This window comes from Phyllobates terribilis, unplaced genomic scaffold, assembly GCF_046119375.1.
Source record: "Phyllobates terribilis strain yellow unplaced genomic scaffold, ASM4611937v1 Scaffold_4__5_contigs__length_816908805, whole genome shotgun sequence".
NCBI lineage: Eukaryota > Metazoa > Chordata > Amphibia > Anura > Dendrobatidae > Phyllobates > Phyllobates terribilis.
In genome coordinates this window covers 683,904,285-683,926,396 of record NW_027362764.1, presented here as the reverse complement: position 1 = coordinate 683,926,396, position 22,112 = coordinate 683,904,285, and the positions used below count along the sequence as shown (strand labels likewise).

At 44.0% G+C, this 22,112-nt stretch overlaps 1 non-coding gene and 2 pseudogenes across 1 annotated transcript; all 3 read left to right on the top strand.

The window, feature by feature from the left end:
- Positions 1–268: 268 nt before the first annotated feature.
- On the top strand, positions 269–388 carry LOC141267050 (5S ribosomal RNA). Its single transcript, XR_012321068.1, has one exon. It is a non-coding gene; the product is annotated as a 5S ribosomal RNA (ribosomal RNA).
- A 1,681-nt stretch (positions 389–2,069) lies between these two features.
- LOC141268949 (5S ribosomal RNA) lies at positions 2,070–2,189 on the top strand (annotated as a pseudogene).
- Positions 2,190–3,130: 941 nt separating this feature from the next.
- LOC141270114 (5S ribosomal RNA) lies at positions 3,131–3,249 on the top strand (annotated as a pseudogene).
- The last annotated feature ends 18,863 nt before the right edge of the window (positions 3,250–22,112 follow it).

Sequence of the window (22,112 nt, the reverse complement as noted above, 5' to 3'; positions counted from 1 at the left end):
CTTTGACTGCTACTATTTCTGCTAGGAGGTGTCCAACTTTTCCCAGTCCCTAGATCTTGTAGGGATCCCTCCCTCACATCTATAGGTCTGCGTTCAGACTAGCCGAGGACTTTAGCGGGTCTGATCACAGGATCAGGTTCCCCGTTACATCGTAGGGATCTAGCTTAGTTCTATTGTAGGGATAGATCTCCTTTCTTTCCTTAGTCTCTGTAGCAGATCATAACAAAGCGATTATGAGAAAGGCTGGCCGGGCGATGGATCGAGCAGCGTCTACTGGCCATACCACCTTGGATACGCCCGATCTCGTCTGATCTCGAAAGCAAAGCAGGGCTGGGCTCGGACAGTACTTGGATGGGAGACCTCCTGGGAACACCAGGTGCTGTAGACCGTTTTGATGACGTTTTGCCCTACTGCCCAGCTCGGCTAGCATGGAACGGCGCCTTGCCGGACACCGACCTTAAGTAACTTAGATGATGGAAGCCCCAAGGCCTCTGAGCCAGTTGGCAGCTAAGTACGCTACCCCGCCGCCTTCACGCAGGCCTGACACCGAGCTCCTTGCCACGGCTAGGAGTGCTTATTGACTTCGCAGCTTGCCGTGTGGAAATGATGGCGTTAAAAGCACCCGGGGCCGTGAAGGGGCCAGGCTTTCAGCAGGTGCCCAGGGAAGGTTTTGGATGCCGGCCACCTAGCGAGGGCCAGCAGAAGTAACATGTTTCTCTGCAAAGAAGCTTGTGTAACCAAGCCAGACGGCTGACAAAGAGCTAACCTCAGTGCAAGGAAGGCAAGGAAGGTGCGGAAGGAATCGGGGAGGGGGGGGGTGATTCCTGCTAGGGCCCTGAAATCAGAAAACAGGCAGGAGAGTCTGACGCATGGTGACGGAGAGGTTGTAGGGGCAGATAGGGGGTGTTGTCACGTGCGAGCACGTGTGCATGCTGGCTTGTGTGTGAGAGTGCGCTTCCTAGGTGTGGCGCGCTGCAGACAGTCAAAGGGATTGTTCCCTTTCATTAAAAGTTAATCCCCGGCTGCAGGCTATTAGAAAGCAACTAACAGCGCTCTGCTCACCCTACCTGGGTCTACCGGTGAGTCTCTCCTCTGCTCCCGGCCTGTGGTATTGGCCGTGAAGCTGACGTTCCGTCGACAGCGCTGCAGCCGATCAGTGAGCTCAGCGGCTCTGAGTGGGACGTTGTGTCTACAAGACATTTTAAGGAAGCCAGCAAAAAAATTGAAGAGAAGGCAAAGCACAAAAGGACCTGGTCTTGCTGAGCACTGGAAAGGGCAGCCGGCAGCCAGACGTCACAGTAGAAAAGCAGCAAGTGAGAGGCTTGTCTCTGCCTATGCCCACACCACCCTGAACAGGCCCAATGTTGTCTGATCTTGGAAGCTAAGCAGGGTTGGGCCTGGTTACTTCTTGGATTGGAGACTCCCTTGGAAAACCAGGTGCTGTAGGCTTTTGCTATTTCCTTCCTTCCACCAGCAGGGGGCACTCTCTTCTATGCCTTTTTTCCATTCCCTTTCACAAGTGCACACATTCATTCTGTTTTCTTTTTTTCATTTGCTTTCTCTCTTGCGCTATTTCATCTCTACAAAATACCAGCATCCTTCTGATCACCGTGGGCCTCCAGCATTGTTGCTTCTTTACTTTTAATACTAGGCTCCTTTTCACTAGGACCAGCGTCTCCCGCGTGGCTGGAGGCAACCACAGGTAACCCCAAGCAGAAGACCTTGCAGGCAACACGACCCTCAACCCTGAAGAGCAGCTCAAAGTCACTGGCAACCATCTCACCCTCTTCGTTCATTCACCCCTGGATGTCTCGCTCCGCCCCCAAGTTACGGGTCCAGCTTGCTCTTTCTGTCACATTACCGCGATGAAGGGTTTAGCCTGCAGGAGACCCTGCACCGAGACATTTTTGAAGACACCTGATGCGGCGGGTGAATCACTGCTAAACAAACCACACCTGTAGGGACGGCACAGCCTTTGCATAGACCCTTCGGAGCCCGCCCCGTCACGGCCAGATTGCTCGCCACCAAGCGATCCTGAGAAAGGCTGGCCGGGCAATGAATCGAGCAGCGTCTACTGGCCATACCACCTTGGATATGCCTGATCTCGTCTGATCTTGGAAGCAAAGCAGGGATGGGCTCGGATAGTACTTGGATGGGATACCTCCTGGGAACACCGGGTGCTGTACACCATTTTGATGACGTTTTGCCCTACTGCCCAGCTCGGCTAGCATGGAACGGCGCCTTGCCGGACACCGACCTTAAGTAAGTTAGATGATGGAAGCCCCAAGGCCTCTGAGCCAGTTGGCAGCTAAGTACGCTAGCCCGCCGCCTTCACGCAGGCCTGACACCGAGCTCCTTGCCACGGCTAGGAGTGCTTATTGACTCCACAGCTCGCCGTGTGGAAATGATGGCGTTAAAAGCACCCGGGGCCGTGAAGGGGCCAGGCTTTCAGCAGGTGCCCAGGGAAGGTTTTGGATGCCGGCCGCCTAGCGAGGGCCAGCAGAAGTAACATGTTTCTCTGCAAAGAATCTTGTGTAACCAAGCCAGACGGCTGACAAAGAGCTAACCTCAGTGCAAGGAAGGCAAGGAAGGTGCGGAAGGAATTGGGGAGGGGGGGGTGATTCCTGCTAGGGCCCTGAAATCAGAAAACAGGCAGGAGAGTCTGACGCATGGTGACGGAGAGGTTGTAGGGGCAGATAGGGGGTGTTGTCACGTGCGAGCACGTGTGCATGCTGGCTTGTGTGTGAGAGTGCGCTTCCTAGGTGTGGCGCGCTGCAGACAGTCAAAGGGATTGTTCCCTTTCATTAAAAGTTAATCCCCGGCTGCAGGCTATTAGAAAGCAACTAACCGCGCTCTAATCACCCTACCCGGGTCTACCAGTGAGTCTCGCCTCTGCTCCCTGCCTGTGGCATTGGCCGTGAAGCTGACGTTCCGTCGACAGCGCTGCAGCCGATCAGTGAGCTCAGCAGCTCTGAGTGGGGCCTTCTGTCTACAAGACCTTTTAAGGAAGCCAGCAAAAAAATTGAAGAGAAGGGAAAGCACAAAAGGACCTGGTCTTGCTGAACACTGGAAAGGGCATCCGGCAGCCAGACTTCAAAGTAGAAAAGGAGCAAGTGAGAGGCTTGTCTCTGCCTACGGCCGCACAACCCTAAACACGCATGATCTTGTCTGATCTTGGAAGCTAAGCAGGGTTTGGCCTGGTTAGTATATGGATGGGAGATTGCCTGGGAATACCAGGTGCTGTAGGCTTTTGCTTTTTCCTTCCTTCCACCAGCAGGGGGCACTCTCTTCTATGCCTTTTTTCCATTCCCTTTCACAAGTGCACACATTCATTCTCTTTTCTTTTTTTCATTTGCTTTCTCTCTTGCGCTATTTCATCTCTGCAAAATACCAGCATCCTTCTGATCACAGTGGGCCTCCAGCATTGTTGCTTATTTACTTTTAATACTAGGCTCCTTTTCACCAGGACCAGCGTCTCCCGGGTGGCTGGAGGCAACAACCAGTAACCCCAAGCAGAAGACTTTTGCAGGCAACACGACCCTCCCCCCTGAAGAGCAGCTCAAAATCACTGGCAACCATCTCACCCTCTTCCTTCATTCACCCCTGGACGTCTCGCTCCGCCCCCAAGTTACGGGTCCAGCTTGCTCTTTCTGTCACATTACCGCGATGAAGGGTTTAGCCTGTAGGATACCCTGCGCCGAGACATTTTTGAAGACACTTGATGCGGCGGGTGAATCATTGCTAAACAAACCACACCTGTAGGGACGGCACAGACTTTGCATGGACCCTTCGGAGCCCGCCCCGTCACGGCCAGATTGCTCGCCATCAAGCGATCCTGAGAAAGGCTGGCCGGGCGATGGATCGAGCAGCGTCTACTGGCCATACCACCTTGGATACGCCCGATCTCATCTGATCTCGGAAGCTAAGCAGGGTTGGGCCTGGTTAGTACTTGGATGGGAGACTGTAAAATAATACTCTTCGTGTATTATTTTTTTTCTACTGAGGACTTCTCAAAGTATCAATATCACGATATTCTTATAAAAAAATGTATCTATTTATTCTTGGATTGTCCATTAAAAAGAATCAGATTGCAGCAGGTACATACAATAATTAGTTATAAAGTAATTGTCCATTTGTCCATAATTAGCTTAATTGTTGAGATTCACCCATCTTTCCTTGGATCCTGGCTGGTAAATCAAGTCTTTGTCCAGCATGTGTCCAGGCCTACATGTCATCTGCTTCTCAGCATGAAGATTCTGTGTCTTGTGGGGTGGGCAGAGCAAGAGAGCCCCCCCTTTCTGTACCATGGGCTTTTATAGCCAGTCGTATGGACACCTGTTCTACATATGGTAGTGAACCAAAAATACACACACAAATAGCGCATGTCAACTAGACACGATCGCTGAGGCATAGAACTCAGAAAAATGATTATCGATTAACATTCCAAATGAATTTCCATAATTAACCATTTAACATTTCCCCCTTTTTTGAGAATAAAAGGACTTTACCTGAAAAATCTCAAAAGAAGATACATTCATCAATCATTTTTTCTTTCCTTCTTCCTTGGCAATATCATTAAATTTCCATAATAATAATAATAGTAATAATAGTATCAATATCGGATTATTGTTATATAATGATGTGAATTCATGTTATGGTAAGCCGTGACTAATATTCATTTAATATGTATAATTATACTTCCCTATATCTAAATTGAAGCAATCGCGGGTTCAATCGTCATCATCTGATGTCATCGGGTCGTCATCTTCTTGGTTCTTTTATAACACAGTCTTTAGATGAAAACTCCTTTGAAATAAATTACAGCATGTAGATATTGTACAGTCCATAATTGTGCTCATTATTGTTCAGTCCATAAACTGTACTCTTTATTAGAAAGATCATGTGTGTCAGTTGATAAGAAAACAAAGTCCATGGATGAAATGTAGCTTTAATATCTGTGCAGTGTCACCTGGACTTACGTTGGATCGTCTTTGGAATCTTCCGTGTGTCCGCACTGGTCTCGTGTCACTTTTGGAACAGATGTGACGTCTTTGGTCAGTAAAGCAAGGGTTAACTTGACACTTTCCTGCTTTATATAGCACCATAACCAGTACTCAGTCCTTTATATACAGGACACATATGCCAGGTATTACCTGTTCACCAGCTTTCATTGAAGCGTTGCAGGTGATAAGAAACCACTGGAACGTGATGAAACTTGAACACAACACAGTACATATAGGATCATCGTCCTCTGCCGTCCTGGTGATCAGTGGTGTGAATTGTATTGTATGTAATGGACACAGTCTATTATAAAACTCAGCATTCACACCTGTTACCTTCTGAGACGTCCGGATATCAGTTGCTTCTTCTTGTAACTTTTGAGAATCTCTTTGATTTATAAAAATTAAAAGTCTTTATTAAGATAGAATTCATAATTGCGATGTCTTGATTGAAGTCTTCATTCCCTAATCTGATACCAAATCTGGCAGTTTTTCCTAACCTATAATATCACAGCGTACCATAGCAATTAGTAATATCCATCTAATTATTATCAAAATATTAAAATAAATTATGTTTGGAATAATAAACAATAATAGATAATAATTCATTATCAATCAAGTTCTCCATATGATAGAACATTTTTATGTCATAGGTGTAATTACCTTTTCCAACCCATAGGTGTCAGTGTATTTTGAAAAAACAAGTTTTTATATCTTTATTAAACCAAGAATATCAAAGAATGTATACTCCTGAACCAAAATGAATAAATATATGAATGTATGAATGAATGAATGAATGAATAAATGAATGAATGAATTGTTGTGTTTACTCAGAAAATGTAAACATTTTTTTCCTTAGCAATATATATTTAATGAAGCAATACTCTTGTATTAGACATTACTTTATTAAATATTAATGTGTTTTCTCAATTGAGATTAGAGATGAGCGTTGTTCTACTCGAACTGTTCGCCAATCTCAAATTCGAGCTGTTTTGGGCGGTGTTCGAGCCGGTCGGCGAACACGAACAATTTGAGAAAAATTCGGCTGTTCGAGGTTATGTTCGATAACTGTTCGTGCACCAAAATCATAACTGGATTTTTTCTCAGTAATGATGAAAATTAATGTTAATACGCAGTTTGAGTGTACAGCGGGGCGGGGGGAGGGGCAGGGGATGGATCTCTGCAGGAACAATGAAGATCTCCATTTTTTTTTCTCTTTCCCGCATTTGCAGTGGGGAGGTGCAATCTGTCAGCCTATCAGCAGCGCACACACGGAGCGAAGTGCTTTTTTTCACACAAGCAAGGGCATGTGTGATTGGCAGTGTATGTCACATGTCCTTGCCCTATAAGACCAAGCCATTTTCCCCGTCGCCACCATTTTCTCACTGCTGCAGCTGCGTGTTAGACGGCACCGCTGTTGCTGTGTGCGCTATACCTTGTTAATTTCAAGCCAATTTTCGCACAAATATACAGATAGCTTGGGAGTAGGGAATAGTTGTGATTGCAGTCCTTTTAAGGACTAGGTTACAGCATTTCCTACGACTTTTATCAGGCAGGTCTGTGCTCTTAAATAGATAGATTGTGGGAGTAAAGACTAATTGTAATTGGAGTCCTTTTCAGGACTAGGTTACATCAGTTCCTATCAGTTTTTGCCAGGCAGGTCTGTGCCAGTGCTGTGCAAGTTTTTTTCACAGCATTTGGCTGAATCTAGCAAAGCTAATCCTTTTTGGCCTATTGCAGAGTGTGTTAGTCAGTGGAGTAGCCTATCTGTGTTGCAAGATATACCACCTGTGTATAGAATACCAATTTTTTTACTGCACCTAGTGAAGTAAAATCTTTTGGGCATAGCATCATTCTATTAGTCCATCTATACTGACCTCCATCAGGTTGCAAACTGAATATAATTTTTTTCTGCATCTAGCTCTGAAAAAATATTTGGGCTTCTAGCAGTGTGTGGGACTTTGTCTATTAGTCCATCTATACTGACCTCCATCAGGTTGCAAATTAAAAATAATTTTTTTCTTCATTTAGCTCTGAAAAAATATTTGGGCTTCTAGCAGTGTGTGGGACTTGTTCCATTAGTCCTTCTATACTGACCTCCAGCAGGTTGCAAATTGAATATAATTTTTTTCTGCATCTAGCTCTGAAAAAATATTTGGGCTTCTAGCGGTGTGTGGGACTTGGTCTATTAGTCCATCTATACTGACCTCCATCAGGTTGCAAATTAAAAATAATTTTTTTCTGCATCTAGCTCTGAAAAAATATTTGGGCTTCTAGCAGTGTGTGGGACTTGGTCTATTAGTCCATCTATACTGACCTCCATCAGGTTGCAAATTAAAAATAATTTTTTTCTTCATTTATCTCTGAAAAAATATTTGGGCTTCTAGCAGCGTGTGGGACTTGTTCTATTAGTCCATCTATACTGACCTCCATCAGGTTGCAAATTAAAAATAATTTTTTTCTGCATCTAGCTCTGAAAAAATATTTGGGCTTCTAGCAGTGTGTGGGACTTGGTCTATTAGTCCATCTATACTGACCTCCATCAGGTTGCAAATTAAAAATAATTTTTTTCTGCATCTAGCTCTGAAAAAATATTTGGGCTTCTAGCAGTGTGTGGGACTTGGTCTATTAGTCCATCTATACTGACCTCCATCAGGTTGCAAATTGAATAAAAAAATTTTCTGCATCTAGCTCTGAAAAAATATTTGGGCTTCTAGCGGTGTGTGGGACTTGGTCTATTAGTCCATCTATACTGACCTCCATCAGGTTGCAAATTAAAAATAATTTTTTTCTGCATCTAGCTCTGAAAAAATATTTGGGCTTCTAGCAGTGTGTGGGACTTGGTCTATTAGTCCATCTATACTGACCTCCATCAGGTTGCAAATTAAAAATAATTTTTTTCTTCATTTAGCTCTGAAAAAATATTTGGGCTTCTAGCAGTGTGTGGGACTTGTTCTATTAGTCCTTCTATACTGACGTCCAGCAGGTTGCAAATTGAATATAATTTTTTTCTGCATCTAGCTCTGAAAAAATATTTGGGCTTCTAGCGGTGTGTGGGACTTGGTCTATTAGTCCATCTATACTGACCTCCATCAGGTTGCAAATTAAAAATAATTTTTTTCTGCATCTAGCTCTGAAAAAATATTTGGGCTTCTAGCAGTGTGTGGTACTTGGTCTATTAGTCCATCTATACTGACCTCCATCAGGTTGCAAATTAAAAATAATTTTTTTCTGCATCTAGCTCTGAAAAAATATTTGGGCTTCTAGCAGTGTGTGGGACTTGGTCTATTAGTCCATCTATACTGACCTCCATCAGGTTGCAAATTGAATAAAAAAAATTTCTGCATCTAGCTCTGAAAAAATATTTGGGCTTCTAGCGGTGTGTGGGACTTGGTCTATTAGTCCATCTATACTGACCTCCATCAGGTTGCAAATTAAAAATAATTTTTTTCTGCATCTAACCCAGCCAATAGTTTTGGCCTAATACCACAGTTTGGCCACTCAGCTCTGCTCGGTTACCATCCATTGTTTTTTTGTGCAAACAACTCCAGAGTTGTGAATTAGTTAACCACCAAAATGAGTGGAAAAAGGCCTGCTGCTGGTGGAAAGGGGAATAGGCGTGTTGGGAAGGGGAAAAAAGGTTGTGTCCGTGGGGTAGGTGCAGAAGAAAGACCATCTTCCAGCCAAACTAAAATGTCTACTTCTTTTAGCGGACAATGTGATAAGATCCCTTTCTTACGGCCACGCCAATCGCTACAAATTCCAGATGAGGCACAAAAACAGCAGGTGCTTCAACGGATATCAAGTGCTCCTTTAAGTGGGCTCTCCTCCACATCAACTTCAACATCACAAATACTCCAGTCCTCAAAGGTGTAACCCAAATCGCACTTGCTTCCTCACAGCTCCCAAATCTCCAGCTGCCCGTCTGAGTATGAGGTAGAACAGATGGTTGAGTCTGCAGAGCTGTTTACTCATACTATAGCCTGGGAATCAGAGGTCGACTCCAGCGCTTCTGTGAATCCAGACGAGGAAATGATCTGCACTGATGCCCAGAATCTTTATGAGTCGGATCCAGGACCAGACGCAGAAGGTTCTGACCATAATGTAGACCCTCATTCCCAAACTGTAACTCCTGTTGGTGGAGACAATGAGGAAGACGATGATAAGACTCAAATACCTGATTGGAGCGACAACTTTAGTTTTTTGTCAGGGCAGGAACAGGTTGGCTCTGAGGACGACGGGTGTGATAACGCACAGGGTGATGATGATGAGGTCGGAGATCCCACTTACTGTCAACCCACAGTCAGCCAAGAGATGAGGTCAGCAGAGGAGGTGGAGGAAGATGCTAGTGACGACGAGGTCAGGTTGCGCCTTCCTGGACAGAGACGTAGTACTGGAAGCACGTCAACAACTGCATCCTCAAACACAACTCTGCCTCTTACCACAAGTCGTGGTGGCTCTTCAGGTCGCATGGGTGCTAAGCCTTGCATAGCCTGGGCATTTTTTCAGATCGATAAAGATGACCCAACTCGTGTTATCTGTAACATTTGTCAGCAAAAGCTAAGTAGAGGCCAAAAAATACATAGTTTGAGTACTTCATGCATGAACCGGCACATGGACATGAAGCATAAGTTGCAGTGGGAAGCTCAGTGTGCTACAATGCGGTCTAGCCGGCGGGGCCAACCACCGTCTGCCATATCTTGTGCATCCGCGGCCTCTTCATCCTCTGTGACTGGGGGGACAGCAGTCACACCTGTTTTGGGGCGCAGACCTGCCACCTCTTTACCCGCAACAGCCAGCGTGATTGGCAGGTCATCATTTTCTTTGGAGGTGGTAACACCAGCTGGTCTTGAGCGCTGTCCGACATCGATAGCACCACCTTTGGATCAAGGCAACCTAACATGTCCGCCTGCATCTTCCTCACAGACCGGCAGTTTGCCGGGGACACCCTTATCAACCCCGTCTAAGCACAATAGCCAGCCCTCGGTCCCTCAGATGTGGACAAGTAAAAGACCATTCATCCTAGCCATGAGAAAGCTAAGAGGTTGAATTTCACCATCTGCAAGCTCTTGGCTACAGAAATGCTGCCTTTCCGCCTGGTGGACACAGAGGATTTTCGAGACCTTATGTCCGTCGCAGTGCCCCAGTACCAGATGCCCAGTCGGCACTACTTCTCAAAGAAAGGTGTGCCTGCGCTCCACCAGCATGTCGCACACAACATCACCGCTTCTTTGAGAAACTCTGTGTGTGACAGGGTGCATTTCACCACAGACACTTGGACGAGTAGGCATGGACAGGGGCGTTACATGTCGCTGACTGGGCACTGGGTAACTATGGTGACAGCAGGACAAGGGGCTGCTGTCCAAGTCTTGCCGTCCCCACGAGTTGTGCGTCAATCCTCTTTATGTCATTTTTCCTCCACTGCTTCTGCCTCCTCAACCTCCTCTCGGTCTTCCACCTGCACCCAAAGCCTGTCTGGTCATGCCACAAGCTTTCTAACTGCGCAGAAGGGATCCTGCACACCTCCTTACTATGCTGGCAGTAGGGCTAAACGTCATCAGGCGGTTTTTACATTGAAATGTTTGGGAAATGTGAGTCACACAGCTGAGGAGTTGTGGTCAGCTCTGGAGAACCAATTTCATGAATGGTTGTCTCCACTGGACCTGAAACCAGGGAAGGCCGTGTGCGACAATGCTGCAAACCTGGGTGCGGCCCTTCGCCGGGGCAATGTCACACACGTGCCTTGTATGGCTCACGTGTTGAACCTGGTTGTCCAGCAATTTTTAGCCCACTATCCCAGACTAGATGGCCTTCTGCAGAGGGCACGGTCGCTGTGTGCTCACTTCCGCCGTTCGCATCCCGCAGCTCAGCGACTTACATCTCTACAGAAGTCGTTGGGCCTGCCACTTCACCGGCTAAAATGCGATGTGCCTACCCGGTGGAATTCAACTCTGCACATGTTGCAGCGACTGTTGCAGAATCTTACATGTGCTTTTCCACAAAATACCAGTGGTGCACGTAGTGAATCTCACAGTTCCAACTTGCCAACCGTGGGACCGTCAAGTGTTCAGCACTCAAACCGTAACAGAACCACAGTATCTGCTGGTAACATCAATTTTGCGGAATCATTTCACCACTTTTTTAGCCCATCCTTTGCAAGGCCACAGGAGACAAGAAGTCTGACACATAGTCAACGCCTAGAGACGATGGTACAGGAGTATCTCCAAGTAAACATTGAAGCCACGACTGTGTCACTGGACCCTTGCTCTTTTTGGGCTTCCAATCTGGATAAATGGCCGGAGCTAGCCACTTACGCCTTGGAGATCTTGTCATGCCCCGCAGCCAGCGTTCTGTCTGAACGTGTGTTCAGCGCTGCTGGTGGTGTGCTGACAGATAAGCGCACGCGGCTCTCCACTGATAATGTAGACAGACTCACGTTCATAAAGATGAACAAATCATGGATCCGAAACGACTTTTCTACCCCTGTGTCATCCTGGGGAGAGTAAAAGCTTGATGATTGGTTAAAATCACCCTACCAACCGTTTTAAGCTTTCAAATTACTAATCATGTTTATCTGTATCTTGACTGGAAAATAATTTGGGCTTTGTAGCAGTGTGCAGCACTGATCCTATTAGGCCATCTATAATAAGCTTCACCAGATTTAAAATTAAAAATAATTTTTAGCTGCATCTAGCCCGGAAAATAATTTTGGGGCTCCGAGATGCGCAAGACACATAAGTGCCTTCTTGCTGCACTACCTGCAGCATGACCCTCATATTGTCAGAATTCGAAGTAATCATGACTACTGGGTTGCCACACTCTTAGATCCCCCAAACTTTTCGATCAACCTTTTCATTTTAATAAAGACCAAAAAAATGGTCATTTTTGAAATTATAAGCATTAGCAGGTTGTTAGAAACTGAAATCAAACAGTTTTCAACTCAAAACTTTATTCTAGGTGATGTTACATTTTCACATAGGACCCCTTGTTCGAAAGGAGCTTCTGAACTCTCTCGTCCATTGAATTTGTCAGGTTTTGGATGGTTTCTGCTTCAATTGTTTTGCGTGAGGACAGAATACCCTCCCAGAGCTGTTGCTTAGATGTGAACTGCCTCCCGCCATCATAGACACTCCTTTTAATGATGCTCCAAAGGTTCTGAATGGGGTAGAGGTCAGGGGAGCATGGGGGTCACACCATAAGTTTGTCCCCTTTTATGCCCATATCAGCCAGAGATGCAGATGTTTTATGTGCAGCATGAGATGGTGCATTATCATGCAGAAAAATGATCTTGCTGTGAAATACACGGTTCTTCTTCTTGAACCATGGCAGGAAGTGCTGTTTGAGAAAATCCACATACATTATGGAGTTCATCTTTAGCGCCTTCAGGGATCCTAAAGGGGCCGACAATCTCTCTCCCCATGATTCCAGCCCAAAACATTACTCCACCTCCTCCTTGTTGGTGCTGTAGCCGTGTTTGCGTGGGGTGTCCATCAACCAGCCATCCTCCACTCCATTCATCTGGACCATCGAGCGCTGCACGGCACTCATCCGTGAACAAAACAGTTTTGAAATCAGTCTTCATGTAATGTTTGGCCCACTGGAGCCGTTTCTGCTTGTGTGAAGTGGATAGAGGAGGTCGACAGGATGGCATATGCACAGCTGCAAACCTCTGAAGGACCCTGCATCTTGTTGTTCGGGGGACGTTGGAGGCACAAGCAGCTTCAAAAACTTGTCTGCTGCTATGACAAGGCTTTTTTGCCGCTGCTGTTTCAACCTGACGTAATTTCCTGTAGGAAAGAGTCCGCAATTTGCCCTTATCAGCACGCACACGTGTGTACTGTGAATCAGCTACATACTTCTTGATTGCCAAGACACTTCATCCTGATCATCGCACAATGTTGATTGTAGTCATGCCTTGACCTAAACACTCCACAATTTGTTGCTTCTCAGCAGCCGACACATCCTTTTTCTTTCCCATTTTGGCAGAAAATGTAGGCTGCTTAATAATGTGAGAGAGCCTTCTTAAGTAGTCTTGCCTTTCATTGGACACACCTGCCAAACTAATTAGCACAGGTGTCTGCAATTGCTTACAGTGATATAAAGAGCCCTGACACACATCACCATCAATGAGTTTAACTGACAAACAAACAAATTCTTCCCTTATCACTCCTAAACACTTTTTGCATAATAATTTGGAACGCGGTGTACATGTGCTTTTCCACAAAACACCAGTGGTTCACGTAGTGAATCTTACAGTTCTAACTTGCCAACCGTGGTCTGTATGGAATTGTTCAATAAAGGGCCCAAAATTAAGATAACATAGATGGGAGAGGTCTCTATGAATTGGAATTCCTAAGTATTTGATACCCTGTGAGGGCCAGGCAAAGGGAAAGTTGGACTGGATGGAATCCTATATGGATTTAGGGAGGGAGACATCGAGGGCCTCAGACTTCGCTGCATTGATTTTAAAATTTTACCATGTAACAAAGTGATCTATTTCAGCCATAACAGCAGGGATGGATATATGTGATTGAGTGATATATACTAGGACATCATCAGCAAATAGAGAGCACTTGTACTCGGTGCCTCCCACCTCAATCCACCTAATATTGGGGTTATGGCGAATTGATGAGAGCAGGTGCTCCGTCACTAGGATGTATAAGAGAGGGGACAGAGGACATCCCTGCCTTGTCCCATTGGTGATTGTGAAAGGTGATGAAAATGTTCTGACGCACCCCCTGGGCCTTGGGACACCCGGAGCCGGACCCTTTTTGGTGGATGCTGGTGGTTGTAGTCTTCGTGGCGGCGATCCGGTTCCGTGGCTCAGGGCGGTCAAACCAGTGGCGGAACTATTTATGTGGTTTTGATGTTTAAATGTCCGACTACGCCACCCGTGGATTGCGGTCAGAGTGAACCGCCGCTACAGGGCAGACCGCTAAGGCTGGTGTTGTGGGTGCAGCAGAGCGTAGCATAACTCCCCACGGGAGGAGTATAGCCTCAGGGCAGTGTATGCGGAGGATGGGGGTGATGGTGCAGGGCAGCAGCAGTAACGACACGGAGTCAGTGATGCAGTTCAGGGCCTTTACTCACAGTTCTTATTATCCAGACCACGTCTGCAGGTAACGGCTGCCCACGTCGTACTGTGCTCACCAGGTGAGGGGCTCAGACAACTCCCAGATAACTTTGGAGCGCTTCACAGGACCCCCTTTGTGTGTCCTTTGTCTGGCCTTTCTTACCAACACTTCTGTCCGGCTGCCTCGGGCCTCCTCTTGGTAAACTTGGCGCCAGTTTCCCTGACCCTATGTGGTGCCTTCCTAGCGGGTGGAGCAAGGGGCTGCGCCACATAAAATGTCAGAGCCTCCGGTTTCTAGCTGAGGGTCGTTTCCTGCCTCCACTAGTTCGGGGACCGGTCTCCCCCTTTGGCCTGACCCCTCCACGCAGGTGGATTCGGGTGTGCGGTGGCGACTCGCCCGTCCGCACCCCTGGGATCCCTTCATTCCTCGTTCCTGGAGCCTTCTCCGCTCCTCTTCCTTCCTTCTCCCTCTTGCAGGCCTGGGCCTCTGTTACTAGGCCCGCCTCCGGAGCAGAGCTCATGCAGAGCCCCTGCTCCCTGCCACTTCTGCTCAGACTTCTCTGCACTGAACTAAGATGGTGCCCACCTTTTATACTCCCTTCTCAATGCACCCAGGAACTGCTTCCTCCCTGCTCCTGCACTGCAGGGTTCCCCTTCCTCAGTGTTCCCTCCCCCCACTCCAGCCAGGGACAGGGACTGTCGTGCCCATCTCAGGGGCATATTGGTCGCCCTGACCCACGGCAATGTGGTGTAATGCATGCAGGTGTCGGGTCCTGATCCACACTCCATCCTTATCTGAGAGTGAGATATCACACCTCTGGGTGAGGTGCAATACCTCTGTAGCAACCGAGCCCTCGGTGCTACAGTTCCATTTATCTTCAGCCTAGGTGACGTATTGTGATACAGGGCCGTGATTTTGGCTATAAAAGTGTCCCCTAGACCCCTACCCCAAGCTTTTTAAGAGAATCATATATGGCGTGCCAGGAGACTCTATGGAATGCTTTCTCAGCATCCAACGAGAGTATCTACTTACAAATTTTTAACTGCATCTAGCCCAGGAAATACTTTGTGCCTAGTAGCAGTGTCTGCTAGTCAGCGGATTATCCCGGCTGTTAAGCAAGCTACACCACCTGTAGTTTGGACACTTAATTTTTTCAAAGGAAATGCTTCGGGACCACGGGATACTTAGTGAAGAGCATCAGGAGGCACCCCAAGGCATAGGGGCTGGGACTGGCACTAGGATGCCTTGCGGTGGACAGCCGAGCTCGATCCTTATAAAAGCTTTTTAACTGCAGCAGCTTTAGTGGACGCTACTGGAGCTGGAATTACGCGGCTGCTGGCATGAGACTTGCCCTCCAATAGATCCTTGTAAATGGATTTAAAGTGTATTCATTCAAATTAGAGGGACAATTTAAATTAAAAAGCTTAGAGCTGCCTCCACCACAGGGGGGCTCTCTCGACCCACCAGCGGACAGGCACCAGTATTGGGAGAGGGGGGCTGGCCGTCAGGGTTCACCGCGGCTCTGGCACAAACCCGGCGACACGGAGGTGGCACGGGCAGGAGCGGACTGGCCGTCTCGGCTTCTCACTTTTTGGATTTTAGAAGGGCATGACATGCCTATATCTGTGTCTCCCCCTCCTTTTACTCCTCCACCTCTTTTCTTTTCGCATGACTATATGTACTTGTCACTTTTCCATGTGTTAGTTGTGTCTTCTGAGCAGTTTGTCAGCTTTTGGACACCTTTGAAGGTGTTTTCTATGTGTTTCTATGTGTTTTTGTTTGCCTGCCATTGGTTTTAATGGTGTTCGAAGGTGTTCGACGAACAGTTCGGCGAACACACGGGTGTTCGACGAACCGAACCGAACTCGAACACTACGGGGGTGGCTCAACACTAATTGAGATATTGAACTCAAATAAAATCAAATGAGAATTAAAAAATGAAAAAATAGAAAAATAAGAAGTATAAAGTAAGAATAAAATTGTAAAAATGAAAAATAAAATTAAGAGTAAAAATAAGAATAAAAATAAAAAAGGCCTTTAAATTTTAATAACAAATGCAGAGTAATTATATTCTCCATAAAAAATACCCTTATATCTCCATTATTTGGATGATTTCATATTTGTCATAACCTTGTACCACCAAAAAATATTAAATTATGCAACTTTGCATGTAATACCCTTCTTAATTATACCATAGTACCTTATTATTATTTCTTCTTTATTAAAATGTGTGGAAAATAAGTATTGATCAAAAGTGATTATGTAATCAGGATCAAAAACACATTTTCCCCCTTAATACCAAAAATATTATTTTATAAAATTTATGTATATATCAGAACCAAATTAAAAATAATTATTCTTCTAGAAATATTGTGCATAAATTTCATATCGATGAGTAGCATAGATTTGACTAAAGAGATGTGTGTACCTATTTAGGTAACCATTAAAAATAATATTATAGTTATTCAAGAATATTATCATGTGGAAAATTATTCTAAATATAAATTTGCTTTGTAAACCATTTTGATGTGTGGTTGCCCTTATCCACTATTAGTTAAATCAAGAAATAATAATTATTAAAGAAATATAGAAATATATATATGTAGATAATACCTAATTATGTATTATAATTTCCTCAGAATTAAATATATTTTTGTACCTTCACATAAAGAAACATTTTTTTTTTTCAAACATACAAACATACGAGGCCTCTGTCACATCAATCACACTTAGCAGCTGCTGATTTACTCATCTGTCACCTTCACTCTGACATTCACAGATCTGTTCAACTCAAACATTCCACATATGAAGTTTTAGATATATATACAGTGCCTACAAGTAGTATTCAACCCCCTGCAGATTTAGCTGGTTGACACATGCGGAATTAACTTGGCATTGTGACATTTGTACTGTAGATCAGCCTGGAAGTGGGAAATGCACTGCAGCAAATTTTTTTTTTTTTTTTTTTTTTTTTTTTTTTTTAAAAACGTTAAAAGTTAATTCAGAGTGTCATTTATTATTCAACCCCTCAAACCACAAGAATTCTGTTCGGTCCCCCTAAAGTATTAAGAAGTAGTTCAGGCATCAAGAATAATGAGCTTCACATGTGTGGATTAAAGATCTCTTTTGCCAGCCTTTTCTGACTATTTAAGACCCTCCCCAAACTTGTGAACAGCACTCAGACATGGTCAACATGGGAAAGACAAAGGAGCATTCCAAGGCCATCAGAGACAAGATCGTGGAGGGTCACAAGGCTGGCAAGGGGTACAAAACCCTTTCCAAGGAGTTGGGCCTACCTGTCTCCACTGTTGGGAGCATCATCCGTAAGTGGAAGGCTTATGGAACTACTGTTAGCCTTCCACGGCCAGGACAGCCTTTGAAAGTGTCCTCCCGTGCCGAGGCCAGGCTTGTCCGAAGAGTCAAGGCTAACCCAAGGACAACAAGGAAGGAGCTCCGGGAAGATCTCATGGCAGTGTGGACATTGGTTTCAGTCAATATCATAAGTAACGTACTCCACCGCAATGGTCTCCGTTCCAGACGAGCCCGTAAGGTACCTTTACTTTCAAAGCGTCATGTCAAAGCTCGTCTACAGTTTGCTCATGATCACTTGGAGGACTCTGAGACAGACTGGTTCAAGGTTCTATGGTCTGATGAGACCAAGATCGAGATCTTTGGTGCCAACCACACACGTGACGTTTGGAGACTGGATGGCACTGCATACGACCCCAAGAATACCATCCCTACAGTCAAGCATGGTGGTGGCAGCATCATGCTGTGGGGCTATTTCTCTGCCAAGGGGCCTGGCCATCTGGTCTGCATCCATGGGAAGATGGATAGCACGGCCTACCTGGAGATTTTGGCCAAGAACCTCCGCTCCTCCATCAAGGATCTTAAGATGGGTCGTAATTTCATCTTCCAACAAGACAACGACCCAAAGCACACAGCCAAGAAAACCAAGGCCTGGTTCAAGAGGGAAAAAATCAAGGTGTTGGAGTGGCCAAGTCAGTCTCCTGATCTTAACCCAATTGAAAACTTGTGGAAGGAGCTCAAGAATAAAGTCCACATGAGACACCCAAAGAACCTAGATAACTTGGAGAAGATCTGCATGGAGGAGTGGGCCAAGATAACTCCACAGACCTGTGCCGGCCTGATCAGGTCTTATAAAAGACGATTATTAGCTGTAATTACAAACAAGGGTTATTCCACAAAATATTAAACATAGGGATTGTATAATAATTGACCCACATTTTTATGTTTAAAATTTAATAAAATTCAACTGAGCAACATAACTTTTTGGTTTGTAAGATTTATGCTTCTGTTCATAAAACCTACTCTCGTTTGCAGTTTGAAGGCTCTAACTTATTTGCATCTTATCAAACCAGCTAAATCTGCAGGGGGTTGAATACTACTTGTAGGCACTGTATATATATTTAACCCAAAATTGTTGTATCCCAATTTATTAATGCGCATTGCCATATCAATTGAATATCTTTATATTTCTTTGACTATTCCCCAAGTACATATTATATAATATGAGAGTAAGTCACTGGAATTTCAGACACTTGAAAAAACTCTTGTCTTAGATTCTTTTTTCACTGGCTGCCCGGTCTTAAGTTACATCAGTTGAAAATAGAATGAATGGGATCCTATACTATTAGTTCAAAGTTCAAAGGCCGCAGCTGTCACACGTCATGCTGTAAAGCTACTTTAATTTGCACGAACACTTCATGCACAGAAAATATTAGCAACACAAAAGAATTAATAAGTATTACATATATATTATAGTTCAACTAGATTTATTGTTATTATTTTAAAATGTTATACACATAAAATCATGCAATTTTTTCACTTCCTGTGTGAATAAAGAAATAAATCCATTTTAGAGTTCTTTGATCAAATCCTGCTTTGGAATGAAAACTCTAAGGAAATATAAGAAAATAAAATTAAATATCAAATTCATACAGAAACAGAATTATTTAAATATCTTATACATATATTGGTTGGTTCTAATGTAATTCAAAATATTGCTACTTAAATTTATATATATGAAGTTCTAATTTATTAATTGATATATATATATATATCTTATAAACGTATATATAAATACAATTATACGCAATCTCTACTTAGACAAGTGTATATATATATATATATATATATATATATATATGAACTATTAGAAACTATGTAACTACAATTTTACTGTATAAGATTATAAATAAATATTGAGACATTGTATTACATTTTGATACAACATTATAATTACAGTTTTTCCTTAGCCACTCCCTAAACCAAATCTTCTGTCTCTCTCAAATATCTCCAGGAACGCCCTATTTAGGAAAGACATTTTTCTATCCTTCAAAACCTCAGAGAACTGCCTGTTCTTCTGTCCACATTCCATGACGTCACTGTGAGTTGGTCGTCTCACCTGTCTCTGTCCATCAGTTTCAGCCATTTTCCTTTTTAGAGAATCACAGTTCTGACTGAGAATTAACTCATTGTGTGGAGAGATGGATCTTTGCACTGGCTGATATGGCTTATAACATATATGTAATCTTCTGCGTATTTGATATAGTTAACTATAGGGATGACTCAGTCTAGGAGAGTTTGATATTGGCTTTTGGTAAGATTTTACCTTTCCTGGTTTTATAAATTTAGCTTGATTTATTTTCTTTTCACGATTCTCATGTTTTCTAACAAAATCCAGCATCTGCGCACATTCAAATAATGAATTTTTTTGTGATGCCATAACTTGGGAAACTGAATTTAGGAATTTGAATTTTTGTACAAAAGTTGTTATCATATGTTGTACTTTTCCATTTTTGATGAGAGCTTTGTACAACCGTTCAAATATGGACATGAATGTATATGTACATTCCTTCCTACCAATCCTTAGTTTCTGCAGATCTTCTATGTTGGGAAAATCCTTTGTGACACAATAAAACAAATATCTTAATCTGTCCGAATCATTTTCCCATCCATTAGGAGAGTCATTTTCACAGGGCATTAAATGTAAACGTCTGGACAATGTCACAGGAATCCATATTTTAAATAACTGATTCCTCTCCTCATTGGATAAATCAAACTTATCAGAGAAGCTCTCAAATGTCTCTGAATTCCTACAGGCATGGATTTTGACATTATATTTTGGCATGATTTTGTATAATTTCAGCAAATTTTTCCTCATTTTAATTTGGAGTTGAGCCTGGGTAATTCCAGAATTCTCTGATATTTTTAGTGGCTCTTGTACGTCCGTTCCTCCTACGTCACTCACGTCTCCTCCCACATCACCTAGTATGTCGGTTTCTCGTATGTCAGTCATGTCTCCTCCCATGTCAGGTTTCTGTATGTCCGTCTCTTGGTCAGACCCAAGGTCACCTTCAGTTACAGACACGTGTCTTACTTCTTGTTCATTTTCCACATTACAGTCTGAATCAGTATCACCGTCTGACACTTCTACACTATTTTCCTGCTTAGAAATCTCTAACACAAGACTATGAAAAAAATCTACCAAATGTAGAATATTTCTCAATTTCTGTTTGTCTCTATTTACCAATTTAGAAGTTAACTGTAAATTCTGCAATTCACATTCTTTCTATAAACTGAGCCACAAAACTTCTGTCATCTCCTACATTAACTTTGAAATTAATATTACTTTGTTTAGCAAAAGAAGAAATTATATCCATATTTTGCTTACCTTAAGATTCCTTGGCTTCTCTTTATCAGCACGTCCTGTCTTCAGATCGTCTGATTCTTTTCCTGTGTGATTCTGTTCCTTGTTAGTACCTCTGCTTCCTGTCTTTCCTCAGTCTGTATGTCCTTTCTGCTTCTCGTGACAAACTAGTGAATTTACTGACACGTGAACAACAGCTGTTCAGCTCGTCAGGACTTCCCCCTTGTTCACGGAAGAAATTCACTAACTTAATTTAAAAAACAAAAAAACAGGACTGGCTGGCTCACCATTGTAAAATAATACTCTTCCTGTATTATTTTTTTCTACTGAGGACTACTCAAAGTATCAATATCACGATATTCTTATAAAAAAATGTATCTATTTATTCTTGGATTGTCCATTAAAAAGAATCAGATTGCAGCAGGTACATACAATAATTAGTTATAAAGTAATTGTCCATTTGTCCATAATTAGCTTAATTGTTGAGATTCACCCATCTTTCCTTGCATCCTGGCTGGTAAATCATGTCTTTGTCCAGCATGTGTCCAGGCCTACATGTCATCTGCTTCTCAGCATGAAGATTCTGTGTCTTTTGGCGTGGGCAGAGCAAGAGAGCCCCCCCTTTCTGTACCATGGGCTTTTATAGCCAGTCGCATGGACACCTGTTCTACATATGGTAGTGAACCAAAAATACACACACAAATAGCGCATGTCAACTAGACACGATGGCTGAGGCACAGAACTCAGAAAAATGATTATCGATTAACATTCCAAATGAATTTCCATAATTATCCATTTAACAGAGACCGCCTGGGAATGCCAGGTGCTGTAGGCTTTTGCTTTTTCCTTCCTTCCACCAGCAGGGGGCACTCTCCTCTATGCCTTTTTTCCATTCCCTTTCACAAGTGCACACATTCATTCTCTTTTCTTTTTTTCATTTGCTTTCTCTCTTTCGCTATTTCATCTCTGCAAAATACCAGTATCCTTCTGATCACCGTGGGCCTCCAGCATTGTTGCTTATTTACTTTTAATACTAGGCTCCTTTTCACCAGGACCAGCGTCTCCCGGGTGGCTGGAGGCAACCACCGGTAACCCCAAGCAGAAGACCTTTGCAGGCAACACGACCCTCCCCCCTGAAGAGCAGCTCAAAGTCACTGGCAACCATCTCACCCTCTTCCTTCATTCACCCCTGGACGTCTCGCTCCGCCCCCAAGTTACGGGTCCAGCTTGCTCTTTCTGTCACATTACCGCGATGAAGGGTTTAGCCTGCAGGAGACACTGCGCCGAGACATTTTTGAAGACACCTGATGCGGCCTGTGAATCACTGCTAAACAAACCCACCTGTAGGGATGGCACAACCTTTAC